Source organism: Podarcis bocagei (genome assembly GCF_964188305.1).
Source record: "Podarcis bocagei genome assembly, chromosome: 10".
NCBI classification, from domain to species: domain Eukaryota; kingdom Metazoa; phylum Chordata; class Lepidosauria; order Squamata; family Lacertidae; genus Podarcis; species Podarcis bocagei.
In genome coordinates, this window is record NC_138135.1 from 5,043,509 (window position 1) to 5,057,516 (window position 14,008).

General features: G+C 49.8%; 3 protein-coding genes across 6 annotated transcripts in view; all 3 read right to left on the bottom strand.

Moving 5' to 3' along the window:
* The window catches only part of LOC308595673 (uncharacterized protein), a 30,725-nt gene extending 19,678 nt beyond the window's left edge, over positions 1–11,047 (bottom strand). The window contains exons 1-2 of one of the 3 annotated variants that reach the window (XM_081210256.1): positions 10,940–11,047; positions 284–428 (exon numbers count right to left, since the gene is read on the bottom strand). The gene's annotated coding sequence lies outside the window, so the exon portion shown is untranslated. Of the gene's footprint in view, positions 1–283; positions 429–4,380; positions 4,810–10,939 lie in introns of those variants that run through there. The other 2 variants (XM_081210259.1, XM_081210261.1) reach the window with 2 other exon arrangements.
* Positions 1–14,008, bottom strand: part of LOC308595607 (uncharacterized protein) — a 191,814-nt gene that overhangs the window by 126,421 nt on the left and 51,385 nt on the right. The gene's annotated exons all lie outside the window — the stretch shown is intronic.
* The window catches only part of LOC308595720 (uncharacterized protein), a 144,852-nt gene that overhangs the window by 44,410 nt on the left and 86,434 nt on the right, over positions 1–14,008 (bottom strand). The gene's annotated exons all lie outside the window — the stretch shown is intronic.

Sequence of the window (14,008 nt, forward strand, 5' to 3'; positions counted from 1 at the left end):
GCAGGACTATCCAGAAACGACACTGAAAAGCAGGATATTCAAGCAGATAGATAAATTGTACTTAGTGGAATTTGTAGTATCTTGAAAATATAGTATTGATTCTCTAGTGGCCAGAAGTGTTATTTCTGGGGACATGAATTAATTCCTGTTCTGTCTTAAAGATCATAATCACACAATATCATGTGGTGTTAGGGGAGCGGTAGTACCTCTGGTGGGGAAAATGTCATGCACCTTATGGGGTAATTTATCCACTATTAGCTCCCACCCAGCACTCAGTTCTCACCTGTGGCTTCCAGAAGCTGTCAGAATGCAACAGAGGCCATAATCCGAGGAATGGCTTCAATCAGCCGGCTAAACCACGTGAGGATAGCTGATGGGTCTCAAATCCTTGGTGTATTAGGGAATTCTGTTGCAGGTGAAGGCAGGCCCTGGTGGATGGAGAGGATGAGAACAACAGTGAATCCCACAGCCAAGAAGGCAGATTCTGCCCATTCTGCAGAGGAAAATGAAGGGCAGATGGGCCTCATCAACCTGGGAAGGGAGCTCCTCGAGAAGGAAAACTTTGGTCGTAATACTTTGGTGCACTCCTTCACTTCCTCTTGAGTTATATTCAGGAGAAGCCTATGGAGGAAAACAACTCACACAAATCCAGAGTGGAGTCTCTAAGATGGTTAGATTGTGTCCTGCACACCACCTTCCAGCCACTCCTGCAGCCAAGCTGGTGCCTAACGTACTGCTCTGCTTTTTTTTGGGACCATATAAGCCAGGCTGAGAAGGGGCTCTTGTTGTCTAGGCAGCCCAAGACCCCCAAACACACTGTCCAGGCTTGTAGTGCTGCTAACACATCAGTTTCAGGGGGAGCGATGAACTCAGATCTGTGTATCAGAATCTCTCCAATGTGGAATATATAAAACAGAAGTGCTGTTTATATCATACATCAATTAAAAAGTAATCAGAATATTTGTCTTTTGAAGAAAAGGCCATCAAGTATCCGATGGCCCCTTCAGAGCTAATTAAATTATTGGGCCTGGAGCTTTTGGGGGTGCAGGATCAGGAATGCCTCTGCCACCATTAACCTTCCAATTGGGATTCAGGCCTCATCATGGAACTGAAATTGCCCTGGTTCTGCTGGATCTCTCAGCAGCTTTAGAGTCCTTTGACCATGGTATCCTTCTGGACCCTCTAGGGGAGCTGGGGGGCCTGCTATGCAGTGGTTCCCCTCCTTCCTCCTGGGCCATGTCCAGAAAGTGGTGTTGGGGGATGAGTGTTCAGACCCCTGGGCTCTCACTTGTGGGGTGCCTCAGGGCTCCGTCCTCTCCCCCATGCTTTTTAATATCTATATGAAGCTGCTGGGAGAGATCATTGGGGCTTTTGCCTTGGTTTTCACCAGTATGTGGATGATACCCAGCTCTTCTTCTCATTTAAATCGGAACCAGTGAAGGTGGTGAATGCCCTGTGTTGGTGCCTGTACATGGTTTGAAGATGGATGGTGGCTAACAGATTGAGCTTGAATCCTGACAAGACAGAAGTACTGTCCCTGGGGAATAGAGGGTGGGCAGGTGTGGGGGACCCCCTGGTCCTGATGGGGTAACTGTGCCCCTAAATAACCAGGTGCGCAGTGTTGTGATCATTTTGGACTCACAGCTGACCATGGAGGGGCAGGTCAATTTTGTGACCAGGGTAGCTGTCTAGCAGCTCCATCTGGAATGCAGGCTGAGACCCTCCTTCCCCGCAGACTGTCTCGCCAGAGTGGTGCATGCTCTGGTTAGTTCTGGCTTGGACTACTGCTATGTGGTCTACATGGGACTACATTTGAAGGTGACCCAAAACTGTTGGGTAACTGCCAGGGAGATATTGTCCAACATGGCCCAAGCCGGCTGCCGGACGTCCACCGATCTCCCGTACCTCAGGCAGATCCAGCAGTTAGCGACACGAAGCCGTTCTGGAAATAGATTGCCACATTCCAGGCTTGTGCACAATGTTTATCAGCAGAAACACAGCCAAAAGCTTGCACCGCAGAAGAGCATATTTTACAGACTTTATTTAGCGTAGAACAGAACAAAGGAAAACATGACCGTTCTTTGTCAGCGTCTCTGACCCGACTGGCGAAATCGAAAGGAACAACAGCAGAACATAAACATCCTGTGAACAGGACATGCGCAGACTCTGTGACTCCCAAAGCCTGCTCCCTTTTAAGGTGGAACGGAAATATCCTAACATCCTCTCCCTTTCCGTGTAACCTGTTGTACCTGTGGTTCACCCAATTGCAACCTTTGTACATAAACCTTATGTTGTTCTCTGTTAACAACCTTCGACAACAGATCAGCAGAAATTTCATTTCCTGGCATGTAGGACACCTGAATCAGTCCTTTCTGAATACACTCTCTTGCACGATGTAGCTTAATCTGCAAGTACTTGGTTCTCTGCTTGCAACTCTCGGAGTTCAGCAAAGCCAAACACGATCTATTGTCTTGATACACTTGTACAGGACATTTCACAGACACTCTGATGTCCTTAAACAGTTGCATCAACCATTCACAATCCATGAGTGAAAATGACAGAGCATTGAGTTCTGCTTCACAGGAACTTAGGCTCACTGTTGTCTGCTTCCTGCACAACCAGTCAAACAGGCAGTGGTTGTACATGTAGCATACTCCAGAAGTGCTTGTACCATCCGTGGTGTCACTTCCAAAGCTTGCATCTGCAAAGATTTCAAGACCTCCAGTCTTCTGACTGGTGAACCTCAGCCTGTAGTGCATAGTCCCTTTCAAATAGCGGGCTATGCGCTTCAGAGCTTTCCAATCCTGAACCGTAGGATTGTTGGCATGTCTGCTAAGCAAATTACAGCTTACAGCTATGTCAGGTCTTGAACATCTGGCAATGAAATTCAGCTTGCCTAGAATGCATCTGTATAGCGTTGTGTCAGAAAACACTTCAGCAGTACTGTCTACCTGGTAACCTGTCACCATCGGTGTGTCTGCTGGGTTTGCATCAACCAAATTCAACCTGGCTAACACATCAGCAATTTTCTGTGTTTGGTGTACCAGAAAATGTTGTTTTTCCCTGGCACAGGCTCTTCACCCTCCCTCTGCTCCTGGCCATCTGCAGATGCCTGCATGTGTTTACCTTTGCCTTTCCGGCCTCTGCAAAGGCGTTGACCTTGGCTCTCACGAGAAACAGAGCTCTCAGCTGCCGACTCCTTGGCTCCCCCTGGAGGCTGGTATGCTGCCTGGGATGACGTGACGGTCAGCTCTCCCTGCAGCTTGCAACCGGTGCCCTCAGCATCCCTGCACTCATTCGCATTCTGGGAAACAGCTAGGACCTCCGATGCAGTCAAACTCTGGGCTGGGATTATTGGCTTGTGAGCTTTCATCAAAGCATTCCACATTCCACGTGCAGTGGTGTTGCCAGCCAGCGTCTTAATTTCCTCAAGAGATACAGATAAGACAATTATGTCTATCGCTTTCGAATCATCGGCTTTCCATCTCTCTGTCAGAGGAACCGGGGGGGGGGGCTCAGATACGGCATGCCACACCCTAAACTGACGCAGCAAACTTTCACACCATTTTGCCCAGGTTTCATAATTCTGCCCATCCAACTTAGGAAACTGAGTATCTCCATAAGCTTGGAAAAACTCCATTTCCAGCCTTTACTTTAGCCGTGAGTCTTTTATGCCTTCAAAGACTCCTTATCTTGGCAGCCCATTAATCACGAACTCTTTGGCTCGGCTCCCAGGCCAATTAAGCCCTGCCGGAGTTCCAAAGGCTCCTTGCGAGGTAAACAGAAAAGCGTCCCTTTCTTTCGCTTTTCCCACAACATACCTCTCTGACGCAGTCTGTTGCAGCATTTACTCTCCTGTAGGTGCTGTGAATCTGGGCCCGAAACCTTGTTGTTGGGTAACTGCCAGGGAGATATTGTCCAACATGGCCCAAGCCGGCTGCCGGACGTCCACCGATCTCCCGTACCTCAGGCAGATCCAGCAGTTAGCGACACGAAGCCGTTCTGGAAATAGATTGCCACATTCCAGGCTTGTGCACAATGTTTATCAGCAGAAACACAGCCAAAAGCTTGCACCGCAGAAGAGCATATTTTACAGACTTTATTTAGCGTAGAACAGAACAAAGGAAAACATGACCGTTCTTTGTCAGCGTCTCTGACCCGACTGGCGAAATCGAAAGGAACAACAGCAGAACATAAACATCCTGTGAACAGGACATGCACAGACTCTGTGACTCCCAAAGCCTGCTCCCTTTTAAGGTGGAACGGAAATATCCTAACAACTGAATGGGAGCAGCGCCGAGACCACATATCACTGCTCCTAAAGGACCTTTCCTGGCTCCCAGCACATTTTCAAGCACAATTCAAATTGTTAGTGCTGACCTTTAAAGTGTCATGGTTGCATTTTTCAGGCAAAGAAAAGTATTGATCTAATGCAGGCTTCCTGAAACTCGGCAGTTTCCTTTCTGCTGAGAGCTGGTGGTGGGATAAGTTGCGATGAGGTTATGAAGAACCTTTCTTGTTTCATGGAACCAGATGAAGCTGGTTTAAACTGGAGTGAGCCAGGCTTGTTATCCAGTCCCAAGGTTACTCTGACATTTAATAGAATATAAATTACAAGGCTGAAAGGCGCCTGGTCCCACTTCCTAGTCTGCTATTTCTCTACTATGCTTGTGTGATTCTTACTTGAGTGCAGTTTTGGTATGCTAAGTTAGGGTTTTATGTTAATTAAGTTTTTGCTATTTTTTGAATCCTGTTATGCTTCTTTGCCTTCAGTAATAAATTTAATTGCTGAATGAGATTGTTATGGAGCAGCAAGATCTGCAACCTGAAGCCCTCAACAGCCTCAGTCCTGTAGACCTGAAGGAGCATCTCCACCAAAATCGCTCAGTCTGGACAGGCAGGTGGTCCTTCGAAGGTCTTCTGCTGATCCCCCCCCCCTGCGAGACGCGAAGTTACAGGGACCCAGGCAGAGGGCAAGGAAATGGGCAACTTTCTGACATTTAGAAGACAGCTGAAGGCAACCCTTTATTGGGAGGTTTTTAATGTCTGCTACTTTACTGTTTTTTATTTGTAGTGGAACCAGGAAGTGGAAGAGAAACAGACCATCGGCTGTGGTGAGGACTGCAGGGCCTGTTCCCTTCCAGGGCCCTTTCCAACTGGCCCAGGCCCTCACTCTCCCAGCTACAAAGAGACTCCTGCTGTGGTGAGACCTTGGACCATCGGCTGAGGTGAGGACTGCAGCGCCTGCTCCCTTCCAGGGCCCTTTCTAACTGGCCCAGGGGGCGTGGCCCAGGCCCTTATTTAGAACAAACTTTTGGGAAAGTGCGGGAAGTTGTTCTGCTATTGCTTCCCTGTTCCAAGTGGTTAATGTGTTTTAAAATGTCCTCAAGCAATCGGTGGCATTTAATCCCCCCCCCTTTTTTCCTTTGTTGGGAGTGGGTGGGAGGGATGGATATTTGGTTGGGGATTAATTTGAGTATAATTGTTCTGTTTTTGTTTTTTGTTGTTTTATTGGTTGTGTATTGTTTGTGTTTCATTTTTAAGGGGCAGGATCAGGGCTGCCTGGGAGTGGGGCCCCAGCCAACACAATGGCTGGGACAAGTTCCATGGGGGGCGGGAAGCACTAGGACATCCGATCTGGGTGATCATGGGCAGCAGGAGGAGTTACGCTAAGACCAGACCATGTCATTACCGAGGAGGCAGGTTTAGTCATTGTTTGAAGACTATCCCTGCCTCCGGGTCTGGCCTTGACCGGAGGGATGCTGGAATCAACAGGGGAAACCCACATGACCTGAAGGTGTTGCTGTGTAATGCCAGGTCAATGATAAATAAAACCACTGCCATCCATGACCTGATTGTGGATGGAGGATTTGACCTGGCATGTGTGACAGAGACCTGGTTGGATGAAGCAGATGGGCCTTTCCTTGCCGCTGCTTGCCCACCTGGTTTCTCTTTTTTAATAATAATAATAATAATAATAATATTTATTACTTTTATAGATTACAAAAAGGGAAGAGAAAAACAGAAAAAAGACAGAGGAGGAAAGCAAAAAGGAGAGAAGGAAAAAAACACAATATAGTACAATATATAGACACAACCTAAACTCAAAACTAAACACATTAAACTAAACTAAACAAACCCCACTCCCTAACCTTAACCCTAAATAAAACAAAACAAAAACAATTTAAAAACATACATCATCCCTTTTCCGTACTCTATCTTTCATTCCCTTGTTTCCTCGACCTCCTGTCACCTCCCTTTTTGTATTCCACTTCTATTAATTGTTTCAGCAAATCCTTTCCATCTTTCTCCATTTTCTAGCATATTGTACATAATGTATTTTTTAACCTTATTTCCATTAAAACTAAAATACTTATATATGCTTAACTCCTTATAACATTTCTGCTAAGCCCATAAAAAATCATTCCACCATTTTTCTATCACTCATTAGTTTTACCATATGTCTATATATAAACTTTAAATTTTCAAGTCTTCATCCACCATCTCCTCTCCCTGGTTTCAGATTCTGCCAGTCCTCTCCGTCAACTCCATAGAGGCCATCAACCTGGTGATCTTCTGGTTGCTTACGCACAGCAACCCAGGTCATGTGGATGGGGGGGGGGTTGCAGTGATTTTTAGGAAGTCATTAGCTTGCATCAGGCGTCCTACTGGGAAGACCCAGTTCTCTGAGTGCATGTTCTGGAAGCTGGGCAATAGGGGCAGTACAGGATTCCTTTTGGTGTACTGACCTCCCCGCTGCACCAAGGATTCCCTGTCCGAGCTGCTTCAGGTCATGGTGGATGTTCTCCTGGAGATACCTAATTTGGTTGTCCTAGGGGATTTTAACATCCATGCCAACATGACCTTACAAGGGGCTGCTTGGGACTTCGTGGAAAGCATGGCCTCCATGGGGCTGTCCCTGAATAAGTTTGGCCCAACTCATAGTCACGGACATGCCTTAGAGCTGGTGTTCACCTCTAGTGACGTGGGTGATCTGACACTAAGTAAATGTGAAAGAAAAGAAGTGCTATGGTCAGATCACTTCCTGGTGCAACTGGACTTCTCCACGACCCTTTCCCTCTGCAGGGAGGTGGAACCAGTGTGGATGGTCCGCCCCCGCCACTTAATGAATCCAAATGGTTTCCAGAGAGTGGTAGGGGATGCTTTATCCCATGTTGATGGCCTTTCAGCTGATTTCCTGGTGGCCTGCTGGAATGCGGAGTTAACCAGGGCTATCGACTGTCTGGCTCTGAAGCGCCCTCTCTGATTGCATGGAGCCCAGACAGCCCCGTGGTTTTCTTTGGAGCTGAGGCGATGAAACAATCGCTGAGACGGCTAGAGCGTCGGTGACAGAAAACTCATTCCGAATCTGACTGGAAACAGGTTAGAGCTCAACGTCGAGCCTACCAAGTGGTGATAGCGACGGCAAAGAAGACTTTCTTCACTGCCTCTATTGCATCTGCAGAAAATAGTAGCAGGAGACTCTTTCAGGTGGTCCACAATTTAACAAAACCACCTTTACCACCTATGCCTTGTAAAGACCGCAAGATCTCCTGCAACGATTTTGCAAAGTTTTTTGCAGATAAAATCACTCATATTCAGAAGGAGGTAGACACCACCATGGGAGCAGGGTCAGGGCAGGAGAGTGCTAGAGCCCTGTCTGGTCAAGTTGCATGGAATCAATTTCAATCCGTTACCCCAGAGGATGTGGACAGGCTGCTTGGATGCGTGAAACCAACCACCTGTCTCCTTGATCCTTGCCCATCCTGGCTAATAAAAGCAAGCCGGAAAGGGCTGGGCAATGGGCTCTGTGGGGTGGTGAATGCTTCCCTCTGCGAGGGAGTCGTCCCAGACCTGCTGAAAGAGGCGGTCATTAAACCACTTCTTAAAAAAAATCTTTAGACCCAGCCAATTTGGCAACTATCGCCCAGTCTCAAATCTTCCATTCTTGGGCAAGGTGATTGAGCGAGTGGTTGCTGAACAACTCCAGGCACGCCTGGAGGATGCAGACCATTTGGATCCCTTCCAGTCAGGATTCAGGCCTCATCATGGGACTGAAACTGCCTTGGTTGTGCTGGTTGATGATCTCCGGCGAGCTAGGGACAAAGGTGAGAGCTGTTTCTTAGTTCTGCTGGATCTCTCAGTGGCCTTTGATACAATCGACCATAACATCCTTCTGGACCGTCTAGAGGAGCTGGGGGCACTGTTATACAGTGGTTTCGCTCCTTCCTCCTGGGCCGTGTTCAGAAAGTGGTGTGGGGGATGAGTGTTCAGACCCCTGGGCTCTCACTTGTGGGGTACCTCAGGGTTCCGTCCTCTCCCCCAAGCTTTTTAACATCTATATGAAGCCACTTGGAGAGATCATCAGGGGGTTTGGAACTGCATCAATATGCAGATGATACCCAGCTCTACCTCTCTTTCAAATCAGAACCAGTGAAGGCGTTGAAGGGCCTGTATGAGTGCCTGGAGGTGGTGGGAGGATGGATGGCGGCTAATGGATTGAGGTTGAATCCTGACAAGATAGAAGTACTGTTTTGGGGGGGCAGGGGGCAGGCTGGTGTGGAGGACTCCCTGGTCCTGAAAGGGGTAACTGTGCCCCTGAAGGACCAGGTACTCAGCCTGGGAGTCATTTTGGACTCACAGCTGTCCATGGAGGTGCAGGTCAATTCTGTATCCAGGGCAGCTGTCTACCAACTCCATCTGGTACACAGACTGAGACCCTACCTGCCCGCGGACTGTCTCGCCAGAGTGGTGCATGCTCTGGTTATCTCTGGCTTGAACTGCTGCAATGCACTCTACGTGGGGCTACCTTTGAAGGTGACCCGGAAACTACAACTAATCCAGAATGCGGCAGCTAGACTGGTGACTGGGGGTGGCTGCCGAGACCACATGACACCAGTCTTGAAAGACCTACATTGGCTCCCAGTATGTTTCTGAGCACAATTCAAAGTGTTGGTGCTGACCTTTAAAGCCCTAAACGGCCTCGGCCCAGTATACCTGAAGGAGTGTCTCCAGCACCATTGTTCTGCCCCGACGCTGAGGTCCAGCGCAGAGGGCCTTCTGGCGGTTCCCTCATTGCGAGAAGCAAAGCTACAGGGAACCAGAAAGAGGGCCTTCTCGGTAGTGGCGCCCTCCCTGTGGAACGCCCTCCCATCAGATGTCAAAGTGATAAACAACTACCTGACATTCAGAAGACATCTTAAGGCAGCCCTGTTCAGGGAAGTTTTGTGACATTTTAGTGTATTTTTGGTCTCTGTGGAAGCCGCCCAGAGTGGCTGGGGAAACCCAGCCAGATGTGTAGGGTACAAATAATGTTGTTGTTTATTCGTTTAGTTGTGTCCAACACAACTTCGGCGATTAGCCTTCTTTATGGTCCAGCTCTCACTTCCATACATCACTAGTGGGAAAACCATGGCTTTAACTATACGGACCTTTGTTGGTAAGGTCTCTGCTTTTTAAAATGCTGTCTAGGTTTGCCATCGCCTTTCTCCCAAGGAGCAGGTGTCTTTTAATTTCGTTACTGCTGTCACCATCTGCAGTGATCATGGAGCCCAAGAAAGTAAAATCTCTCACTGCCTCCATTTCTTCCCCTTCTATTTGCCAGGAGGTGATGGGACCAGTGGCCATGATCTTCGTTTTTTTGATGTTGAGCTTCAGACCATGTTTTGCACTCACCTTCAATAAAAGTTTCCTTAATTCCTCCTCACTTTCTGCCATCAATGTTGTGTCATCTGCATATCTGAGGTTGTGGATATTTCTTCCAGCGATCTTAATTCAGGCTTGGGATTCATCCAGCCCAGCCTTTCGAATGATGAATTCTGCATATAAGTTAAATAAGCAGGGAGACAAAATACAGCCTTGTCGTACTCCTTTCCCAATTTTGAACCAATCATTTGTTCCATATGCAGTTCTAACTGTAGCTTCTTGTCCCACATAGAGATTTCTCAGGAGACAGATGAGGTGATCAGGCACTCCCATTTCTTTAAGAACTTGCCATAGTTTGCTGTGGCCGACACAGTCAAAGGCTTTTGCATAGTCAATGAAGCAGAAGTAGATGTCTTTCTGAAACTCTCTAGCTTTCTCCATAATCCAGCGCATGTTTGCAATTTGGTCTCTGGTTCCTCTGCCACTTCTGCAAGCTGGATTTATTATTATTATTAGAAAGATGGAATCCTGAGAGAGAGGAAAAGGTTTCTGGCTGCTTCCTGGGTGGGATTGCAGAAACGAAGAGCTGCTTCTGAGAAGGCCTCTCCCCTCCCCTCTTCCTGGACAGGGCAGGGGTTATGGGGGCTTATGGGGTGGGAAGAGGATGGAGGTTACAGGAAGGAGGGGTGGGGGGACTGGACCCCCCACTTTTCAGGGATCTGTCTCTGGTCTCCTTGAAGGGGTGGCCGATTCCTGGGTGGGAGGGTGAAGCCTAGGGGGCCCTTCCAGAAAATCCCCGTAGGCGCCACCATGGAGAAGTTTCCCCAAAGACTGGTTTCCGATCTCTCCCCCCCAATGCTGCCCTTCCCTGCCCCAGGGATGCTCCCCCTCCCCACTTCACTCCCTCCCTCTGTTCCAGAGTCTCCCCTGCACCCAGAGGCCCCCCCCCCTGGCGCGGCTCACTCCTCACCCCCCATATTTCCATCCTGAGGGGCCACCCCAAGACGCACAGATTAGGGACAGGGGGGTCTCTATCCAGGCGTCCCTCACGCCCGTTAACCCTTTCATGGCCCGCCATTATCCGTGCGGAGCCCACACGTCCCCAGGGATGCCTGTGCGGGGGAAACGGGGCAATGGGGCCCCATGTCCGCCGCTGCCAAGGCGCCTAAGGGGCCAAGGAAAGCCCCCTTCGCAGCACACCTGTAGGGATCCAAGCCCCACGGAAGTCGCTTTTGGGAGCTGGCGGGGGTCTCTGTGTCCTTTTGTCCTCCTCCTACCCCCGCGACCCCTTTACCTCTTTGTCCTCGCTCTCGAGTCTCATTTCTTTCCTGCAACATCCACGGGGGGCGGGGATCCTTCTCTTCCCATCCTCCTCCCCTTTCCGAAAGCGCCCCCCCCCCCAGAGCTACGCCACAGAGCAGCAATTCGGAGTAGAAGCTCCACTTGCGGGCGAAGCAGGCAGTTTGGAAGGAGGGCTCTCTCCGCTCATTTCGGAAACAGAAGCCGGATTACGGGGAGGAGGAGGAGGTGCAGCGCATGTTGGAGGGATTTGGGGTTGTGGGGGCGGGGTGAGAGGAGGATGTACCGTGAAGGGAGGAATTGAGGAGGGCGAAGGAGAGGAATGTTTTCCCCCTCCCTTATGGGGATGAGGAGCGCGGGGGAGGGGCTGATCCCGGCAATTCAGCTGCAAAGTGGGGTCCCCCCCTACAATGTTTACATTGCAAAATCCTTCCCTCCCCCCGCCCCCCACGCCATGATCTTTCCATTCCATGTTTTAGGTATTGGTGCACATTGAGCGGCGGGTTGGGCTCTGTGACTCCTGTGTTACGGGAAAAATGGGGCTTGGGCTTTTGCACACACGCCCCCCTCCCCCCCGACACCCAGGTAAAATTCATCCCTTGTGTCTCCGTCAGAGGCAACACAATGAGGCCAGGAAGAAAGCAAGGCAGCTGTTGATCTGTTTGCGCGCAGAGCCCCCCCCCCTCCATGCGAGGAGTGAAGCAGCCCAGAACTAAAGCGCGTTGCAATTTGTACACCCTCAAATAATCGCCCCCCCTGTCACAGAGAGATCACCCCAAAAACATCCCCGGTTGCGTCACAAAATGAGTTCTGCATTTAAATCAGATCAGACTCCGAGTTCGTGTTTTGGCAACATGACAAGTCTGTCTGTCCGTCGGGATGCCTGACGATTCCTGCTCCCTGCCTTTTCCTGGCCAGCCTGAGAGATCACTGGAAAGGGAGGATTTCTTGACTCCAGAATCCATCATCGCAGACCCGTTTCATTCAGGCACAGAGATCTGCTCTTTGGACCAGTCTGCTTGGATCATGGGGATCATCAATGGATCATCCATGTTGTCATACCCATCTCAGGGGGGGGGGGCGCTCAGGAAGAATCTCCTGTCACGTGACTGGGGGAGTGTGGAGGCTGACTGGGGTCAGACAGGGCTGCTGTTTTGCTCTCCTTCCTATTTCAGCTCAGGTTTTCCTGGCAGAAGTTCTATTTCATCAAGAAATGGGTGGATTCATTGAGGAAACGGGGCTAAGCGAAAACATCCGTCGAAAAGAGGCAAATGTGTATACTTTGTAACCACCCAGTGAGTTGTGTTGCAAAGGCCATTTGAAGAAAGGCTCCTATTGTATCACCTGCGGCTACATGCCAGAGTTTTGGTCTTTTTGCGGAAATGTGTCTGTGTAAATGCGCTTATCCCCGTGCATTTATAATGGCAAGACATTAAATCCCATGAGATCCACAAGCACCAGAACCATAAGCCCACATAGGAGTCCAAAAGCACAGAACGAAGCAACCCTATCAAAAGCTGGATGTCTAACAACAACAACATCAACAACTTTTTTTGTACCCCATCCATCTGACTGGATTTCTCCAGCCACTCTGGGCAGCTTCCAAAAGAATAGAAGAAAACATAACCCAACATAAAACATTAAAAGCTTCTCGATACAAAGCTGCTTTCAGGCGTAGGGCTTTCAAGGTCAGCACCAATACTTTGAATGGTACTTGGAAACGGAACGGGAGCCAGTGAAGATTTCTTAGGACCCGTGTTCAGGGGCCAGCTGTTAGGGGGCCTTTCAGCTGCTGTCAATAACTGAATGTATCCCTTGCCGGAAGTAACCCATAAGCCTCTCCTCCTCCGTCTTCTCGGGATGCCATTGGGGCGCGATGCTCCGGCTATCGAAAGAGGGAGAGTCGTGAGTTGGGTGCGTTCGGCTTGCCAAGGGTTAAACGGAAACGAGCTAGATTCCTAGAGAGGAAAGTAAGACGGGGGGGGGCAGGGTCCTCCAGAGCGAAAGCCCAACCCCTCCCTTTCCTGCAAGAAGTCGGGCGTCTGGGGGTCCCGTTGGTTCGGCTCTGCAGAGGCTGCCTGGGGGCGCCTGCTGGGATCCGGTGAGTCTCCTCTCTCCCAGCATAGGGCCCATGGGGAGAGCGGGGGTCCCAGCGCTGCATGGCGAGAGGGGGCAAGTCAGGGCGCGGAGGGTCGCAGGAGGGCGGCAGCTCTGCTCTTCCTTTGCATGGATGCGCTGCTGGCCCCTTGGGGAGGGGTCTGGGGTCCAGGAGTGGGGAAATGCATGCAGAGAAACCATATTCGGATGTATGGATCAGTCCCCTTGCATAACAGAGGTTGTCTGCGGATGAAAACATTCGGACATGAAATATACCCTGGTCCCTAAAACCTCATTGGTGGGTGGGTGGGTGGGTGGGTGGAAGGAAGGAAGGAAGGAAGGGAGGGAGGGAGGGAGGGCTTCCTCTTGCAGGGCAGAGTAAAACCTGTGGAATTCCCTCCCACAAGAGGCAGAGGCGTTAAAAGAGGAGGAGGCCAATCCGTGGAGGAGGAGAGGGCTATGGGGGAATCCTCTGCCCTGTCTCCCGCATAGGAGGCAGCCCTATGGTCTGATCCTGCAGGCCTCATTTTCTCCTCCAGTGCTTAGTGTTGGGATGCAGCCAAGGAATCCGTGTGCTGGGCTTTCTCCAGTCCTTAGATAAGCATGAAACTGCGACCCGAGCTTCAGAAGCTGGGCACGCGCACTCAGCAGAGTAAACGCACAACAGAAGTGGCTGGAGAGGCATATGTGAGCAGATTTACAAGCAGTTTATTCAGCACACACCAGGACAAAGGAATCATGTCTGCTCTCCTTCATGTCCAAAGCAAGACAGCATAAGCAAAAGCTATACAGTGGTACCTCTGTTAAGTACTTAATTTGTTCTGGAGGTCTGTTCTTAACCTGAAACTGTTCTTAACCTGAAGCACCACTTTAGCTAATGGGGCCTCCTGCCACTGCGCTGCTGGAGCACAATTTCTGTTCTCATCCTGAAGCAAAGTACCTAACCCGAGGTAATATTTTTCACCCT